This window comes from Pelobates fuscus, chromosome 2, assembly GCF_036172605.1.
Source record: "Pelobates fuscus isolate aPelFus1 chromosome 2, aPelFus1.pri, whole genome shotgun sequence".
Lineage (NCBI taxonomy): Eukaryota > Metazoa > Chordata > Amphibia > Anura > Pelobatidae > Pelobates > Pelobates fuscus.
In genome coordinates this window covers 122,971,523-122,979,324 of record NC_086318.1, presented here as the reverse complement: position 1 = coordinate 122,979,324, position 7,802 = coordinate 122,971,523, and positions in this window count along the sequence as shown.

Here is a 7,802-nt window from a genome sequence, read left to right as displayed (position 1 = left end):
AATTAAAGCAGAATCTAGCTAAAATGCTTGGGCTTCTGGAACCAGGATCAGGGAATCTGAGAATCAGAAGCATCTGATCCTGTAAGGGCAGGGATAGTATAGATTTGCAGTTGTTGATAGACGCCTGGAGTCTGATATCCATATATTGAGTACAAGATCAGGAACAGTAGGATATGAGCAAAGGGAGTGATAGAAGTATGCCATTTGTGGACTAAGGGGCAACCACAGAGCATGATGGGCTTCAGGATAGCATTTGGGTATTTAAATGTTGGGCCACAGTCATGACACATGCAAGACATCTGTCATCCATAGGCAATGAAGTCAGAGTGACCTGGAGTCATTTATATGACAATGGACCCATTGGAAGCATTTCAGTGCCCACATGTACAGAAGAATGCATGAGTGGTGCTAGTATGGCAGCACCAACATTCTGTCAAAATGGCAGCCTGGCAATGTGGGTCATTCCTGCATATCCAGGACTAGGGTTGATGACTGTGAGTAAGCCATGTGGAAGCAAGTAAGCGTCCTTTCAAAGCATGAGGTTAATAAAGCTTCTGCCAATCATAAGGACAAGTAATTAGGACAATAAAGACCAATGATGGCCAGTATTTGTCCTGGAACACCTTGAACATCACTTGATCACACCTCACATTACTTGGAAGCAGACTCTATTAAGTAGACTCTTTCAAGTAGGAGTTAGAAAACCAGGAGTTACTTGGAGTGGTTTGTATACTGTGGAGAGTGGTTTGTATTTTATTTTTGTTTAATTGGTTCAGTTGGTAAAGTTTAAAAAAAAAAAAGTTGTGTTTTTTACATTTTTTTTTCCTGTGTTCTGTTTTTTCCCCCTCTTTTGTGCTGCTGCTTGATTGATTGGGGGGAGTGTTCATTAATTGCACCTGTGTGGGATTTGTATCCTCATAAAGGCACACCCCTAACTCACTGAGCTTGCTCACATTACTTGGAAGCATACTCTATTAAGTAGACTCTTTCAAGTAGGAGTTAGAAAACCAGGAGTTTAAGCTATCAAGGTAATTTTCTTTCTTTTTTTTTTATTGTTCTGTATCTGGGGAAATGAGTGTTAGCAAGATTGGGTCCATACCTCTGTTATGGTTGTGTGCGAGTGGCTTCTCTGGAAGCTCAGATTCGAGATCTCGAGAAGCAAATCGCAACTTTGAGGGAGATCGACAATCTTGAGAGGAATCTGCTGCTCACTGAGCAGAGTTTAGTGGGGACAGGTAGTGGAGAAGGAGGAGATAAGACAGATGGGGAACAGGCATGTAGCTGGGTGACAGTGGGGCGAGGAAGCAGGGGGGGAGGGAAGAGGAAAGGGCTAGCTAGTCCTGATTTGGTGCAACCTAGCAGATTTGCCAGTTTTAGGGAAGATGTTGGGAGCATCAGCTCAGGAGTAGCTGTATTAGAGGAAGCTGTTACTTCTAACAGCCGAGCTAACAGCCCCCCTAGTACGGGTGGGAATCAAAATGTAAGGAAGGCAAGACAGGTTGTGATGGTAGGGGACTCTGTCATTAGGAGAGCAGATAGGGCAATCTGCCGCTCTGATCGGCTCAACCGGACAGTTTGCTGTCTCCCGGGTGCTCGGGTCCGGCATGTTGCTGACAGAGTGGATGGATTATTGGGAGGGGCTGGGGATGACCCAGCGGTCATGGTCCATGTTGGTACCAATGACAAAGTAAGAGGAAGATGGAAGGTCCTAAAGAATGATTTCAGGGAATTAGGTAGCAAACTTAAGAAAAGGACCTCCAAGGTGGTATTCTCTGAGATATTACCTGTGCCACGCGCTACAGTGGAAAGGCAGCGGGAGATTAGAGAGGTTAATGCGTGGCTGAAGTCTTGGTGCAGGAAGGAGGGTTTGGGGTTTTTAGAGCACTGGGCCGACTTTGCGATTGGGTACAACCTTTATAGTAGTGATGGATTGCACCTAAACGGGAGAGGGTCTGCAGTGCTGGGGGATAGGATGGCTAGAAGGTTGGAGGAGGTTTTAAACTAGTAGTAGGGGGGGAGGGTCATAGCAATTTACAAAATGGAGATAGGACAGAAAGGAGATGGGCTTTAGCACAGTATAGGGAGGGTGGAGACGGGGGGAGAGGCAAGCTCAGAACAGAGAAGCTATGTAATGTTGATAATTCACAAAATATACAAGAGACGCATGATATTAAATGTATGCTTACAAATGCAAGGAGCCTAAATAACAAAATGGGGGAACTAGAGGCATTAGCATACACTAAACAATATGATATAATAGGCATAACTGAAACATGGTGGGATAAGACACATGACTGGGCAGTTAACTTAAATGGGTACATGTTATTTGGGAAGGATAGGAAAAACAAGAAGGGTGGTGGGGTATGTTTGTATGTCAACCATGATTTAAAGCCAAATCTTAAGCAAATGGAATGCGATGAGGAAAATGTGGAAGCTTTATGGGTAAATATCAGCTTGGGGGAAAAGAAGGGAAACCAACTATTGATTGGGATATGTTATAAACCACCTAATGTTAATATTGACGAGGAACAACAGCTGTTTGAGCAAATTGAGAAAGCTGCAAATCTGGGTAACACTTTAATTATTGGAGATTTTAATTACCCGGACATAAATTGGGACAGATGGACTAGTAGCTCAGCAAAGGGAATTAGGTTTTTAAACTTGTTAAATGACACCTTCATGTCACTACTAGTACAAGCACCAACTAGAATGGACGCTTGTCTGGACCTGGTTTTAACAAACAAAGTTGATCTTTTGACCAACATACTTTTGATCAAGTAGGTGAGCACTTGGGAAATAGTGATCACAATATAGTGTCCTTTGAAATAAACTCAAAAAAACAAAAGCACATGGGGTAAGCACATACTAAAACATATAATTTAAAAAAGGCCAATTTCAATAAGTTAAGGGAAGCTTTACAATATATTGACTGGCATAAACTCTTTAGTGAAAAGAACACTGAGGATAAATGGATCATCTTCCAACAAATATTAGAAAGGTACATTTCTCAGTATGTACCATTGGGAAATAAATATAAAAGAAACAAATTAAAACCAATGTGGCTTACTAGAAAAGTAAAACAAGAGATTAAAAATAAGAAAAGGGCATTTAAAGCATTTAAATCGGACAAATCAGATGCATCTTATAAAAGATATAAGGAAGCAAATAATGCGTGCAAAAAGGCAATTAGACTTGCTAAACTTCAAAATGAAAAAATGATAGCTAAAGAGAGCAAAACCAACCCCAAAGCATTGTTTAAGTACCTAAATTCTAAAAAACCCAAAAATTAAAGTGTAGGTACACTAAAAACTGAAATGGGGGGGTTATAGAAATGAAGACCAGGAAAAGGCAGGAATTTTAAATAACTATTTCTCCTCTGTATATATTAAGGAAAAACCCATGGCAATAGATGTGCAAATGATTGCTACTAAAAACTTGCAGAATAATTGTAATTGGTTAACTCAAGACAAGGTGCTGCAGCAACTAAAGAAAGTTAATATAAACAAAGCTCCAGGGCCTGACGGTATCCATCCACGTGTACTTAAGGAACTAAGTGTAGAAATAAGTGAACCTCTGTTTTTAATCTTTCAAGATTCTTTTCTTTCAGGAAGTGTTCCGGAGGATTGGAGGAAGGCAGATGTGGTTCCTATATTCAAAAAGGGTTCAAATCCTTGCCTGGAAATTATAGACCTGTGAGCTTAACTTCTATGGCTGGTAAAATATTTGAAAGGTTATTAAGGGATAATATTCAAGAATTCCTTGAGAAGAACATGGTTATCAGCAAAAATCAGCACGGTTTTATGAAGCACAGGTCGTGTCAAACTAACTTGATTGCATTCTACGAAGAAGTAAGTAGAAGTATAGATCAGGGTGTTGCAGTGGATGTGATCTATTTGGATTTTGCCAAGGCATTTGATACAGTTCCACACAGAAGATTAGTGTTCAAGCTCAAGGAAATCGGTCTAGATAAAAATGCTTGTTCTTGGGTAGAACATTGGCTTAAAAACTGAGTTCAAAGAGTTGTCGTTAATGGTAAATTTTTAAGACAGAGGTGGCAAGTGGTGTCCCTCAAGGGTCTGTTCTGGGACCCCTTCTATTTAACATGTTTATAAATGATCTTGAAGACAGCATTGAAAGTCATGTTTCAGTGTTTGCAGATGACACAAAACTTTGTAAAATAATACAATGTGAGCAAGATATTACTTTGCTGCAGAGGGATTTAGATAGACTGGAGGACTGGGCACTCAAATGGCAGATGAAATTTAATGTTGAAAAATGCAAAGTTATGCACTTCGGCGTCAAGAATACACAAGCAACATATACCCTTAATGGAAGCGAATTAGGGATAACAACACACGAAAAGGACTTGGTAATTGTTATAGACAACAAACTATGCAACAATGTGCAATGTCAATCAGCAGTGGGCAAGGCCAGTAGGGTATTGTCATGCATGAAAAAGGGCATTCATTCTCGGGACGAGAATATCATTTTGCCTCTTTATAAATCACTGGTAAGACCACACATTGAATATGCAGTGAAATTTTGGGCACCTGTTCTAAAGAAGGATATTATGGCACTAGAAAATGTGCAGAGGCGGGCTACAAAATGAATAAAAGGAATGGAACATATCAACTATGAAGAAAGGTTAACAAATTTAAACCTATTTAGTTTATAAAAACGTTGCCTGAGAGGGGATATGATAACATTATACAAATATATTCGGGGCCAATACAAACCATTGTGTGGAAATCTTATCACAAACCGGACTTTACATAGGACACAAGGCCATGCGTTTAGACTGGAAGAAAGAAGATTTTGTCTAAGGCAAAGGAAAGGTTTTTTTTACTGTAAGAACAATCAGGATGTGGAATTCTCTGCCTGAAGAAGTGGTTTTATCAGAGTCCATACAGATGTTCAAACAGCTACTAGATGCATACTTGCAAAAACAGAATATTCAAGGATATAATCTTTCAATGTAGGGTAATAACTGCTTGATCCAAGGATAAATCTGACTGCCATTCTGGGGTCAAGAAGGAATTTTTTTTCCTAGCTTGTTGCAAAATTGTGCTTCAAACTGGGTTTCTTTGCCTTCTTTTGGATCAACAGCAAAAAACAAATGCGAGGAAGGCTGAACTTGATGGACGCAAGTCTCTTTTCAGCTATGTAACTATGTAACTATGTAACTATGGACGAGAGCAAAAAGAACTTGTGGTTGGACCCTGTAAAGCTCTCATTCTATCCAGTGATAAAGAAATGAGATCTAAGAGAAATAGTCGTTAATTCTGAGTAAAGTGACTGTAGTTATTATTCTCCCACCAGCTAAATCTTCAAGTTGAATTTTTTACTGGAACGTGTATGTCATGTAGTGTCCTTTGTGTCGGGTTAGCTTAGCTATTGTATTTTTCTGTATCATTCTGCGCTGTCACTTGAATCTAAACTACTGTGTGCGTTACAGGGCAGGGTCAGCCACTTACAGATAATTGATCAGCTGACGCCATTAATCTTCTACTCATGTCCTTCACAAATACCTGGAAGTGGGAACAAAGCATGGCTAGCGTGGTTAACTATTTCAGTAGCGTCATGAGGGCAAAATGAGATGTATCAACCTGAATTACAAGAATGAATGGAATAAGAATAAAAAGTGTCTGGCTTTCTGAGATCATTGGATAATCAATGCAATTCTGTCTGTCAACATGTCTGTTTTTTGTCTGTTAGTCTATCAATATTTTTCAATAAATATTTATGTCCCAAAATTGTAACATTGCTAATTATATTTCCCTTTTACTGCATTGTTTAATACAAATTTGAGATGTATGCAATATTAAAACTTTTCCTTAGTTCTAAGATTTAACTTAGCATTTAGTACATTAGAAGTGGACAATTTATCTACTGCACTGTCACAGCTGTCCTGTTTACTCACCCTGTATCTGCAGCCTTCAGCCTTTCTTTGCTGTTTTTTTAATGGAAAGCTGTTGGGAATGATCTTCTGTGCCAAGTACCATTTGGCCACTCTGCACATGTGCACAACTGTTATTTGGTGAAGCCAAATGCTGATCATTTTTGACACCTGTGAATCACTGTAAAAGGTCAGTTTGGCCTTAATAGTGTGCTCTATTGTGGTTTCCTACCTGTCTAGTGAATTTCTACAGTTCACTGACCACCGGTTACTGATTTGGCTGGTTTATCTTTCACCGTGACGTCTTGTACCCCTTGGTATTGGCATTATCTTTTTTTGTAAACTGACTACCTTGAACTTGTCTAGCCTGCCCTTGACTTTCTTGCCATGACTTAATACCTGACTAGCTTCTGCGTGTTAAGTTTTTACTCCTTTTCGTGACATATCTCCACCACTGGTAGGTAGAGTAGATTAATTATTTTATTAATTGTACTATACCTCACATAAAACTGTGATCATGTACCCCTCACATGCACATGCCTGTATCATGTTTCTGTTATTGTGCCAGATTTTGTTATTTGTGAAAGCTTTCAATAAGATATATAGTTTACAAAAACATAATTATGATATTATGAAAAGAAACATACCTTTTTATGGATGGGGAGTTACTGATTGGCAGAGAGCATCAGCTGACCACTCTAAGCCAATAAGTTGCCCCCAGAAGCTGGATGCCACCTCGGGTACCTGAGGATTGGTTCTGGAGGCAAACTTTGGGGTTAAACCATTTGAGAATGGTTTAACCTTTTAAGGTAAGAGTGTGCCTGGGGGCCTCCTATTACCATCACAACTTCATTTAGATTATTATTATTATTGGAATATATAAAGCGCCAACTTATTCCACTTTACAATATTCTGAATGGGGGAGATTTAACAATAAATTAGACATTTACAAAATGATACAGGAACAATAGGTAAATGAGGACTTGCTCCCAACGAGCTGACGGTCTAGAGAAGGTGGGCTATAAAAACACAATAGGGCAGCAAAGAGGAGAGAAAACAAACAAGGTGGAAAAGTAACAGAACTGAAGGTGAGAGTGGAGTATGGCTCTTTACGAGAGAGCAAGAGACAGATACCGTATGTGATGTACAAGTTACTATGGGAGGCCATAAGCATTTCTAAACCAATGGGGTCTTCTTAAATGATTTAAGACTAGGGGAGAGTCTGATGGTGGTAGGCATGCGGTTCCAAGGGAAAGGAGCTGCCTGTGAGAAGTCTTGCAAGCGCGAGTTAGCAGTGAGGGTGCGAGCAGCGGACAGGAGAAGGTCACCGGCAGAGCGGAGATACCAAGACAGGGCATACCTATGAATCAATGAGGAAATGTAACAGCGGCTAGAGTTGTTTAGGGCTTTATAGGGAAGCGTTAGTATTTTGCATTGACACCTATAGTCAGCGCCGGACTGGGAAAAAAATTAGGCCAGGGCATTTTTCTGTCAGAGCGGCCCCCTAAGAAGGGGGCGGGGGGGAGGGCAGAGAGGGTGTGTTTTGTCATCACTAATTACAAGCATGCCCCTTCTCAAAGTGAGCATGTTGGTTCAATGCGCAGAGCCGCGTTGAAGAGCTCTGGCATTACAAAAAAGGCCCTGAATTTGTTCTGCGCAGCGCAAACAAATTTAATAACATGCTTGCACTGTGTTTGCTTTTAAATTGTCTCTGGTGTCTTCACAAGTGGGATACCAGAGGACAAAAGGGCCAGGAAAGTGTATGGTGCATATGTTTGGAGCCTGCTTGAGGGATTGCGTGTGTGTAGAGTGTGGTGTGGTATTGTGTAAATAGGTCAATTTCATTTGTGTTTGTGGTGTAATATGTGTGGCTAGGGGCTGTAGAGAGTGTGTGTATAGGGGGCAT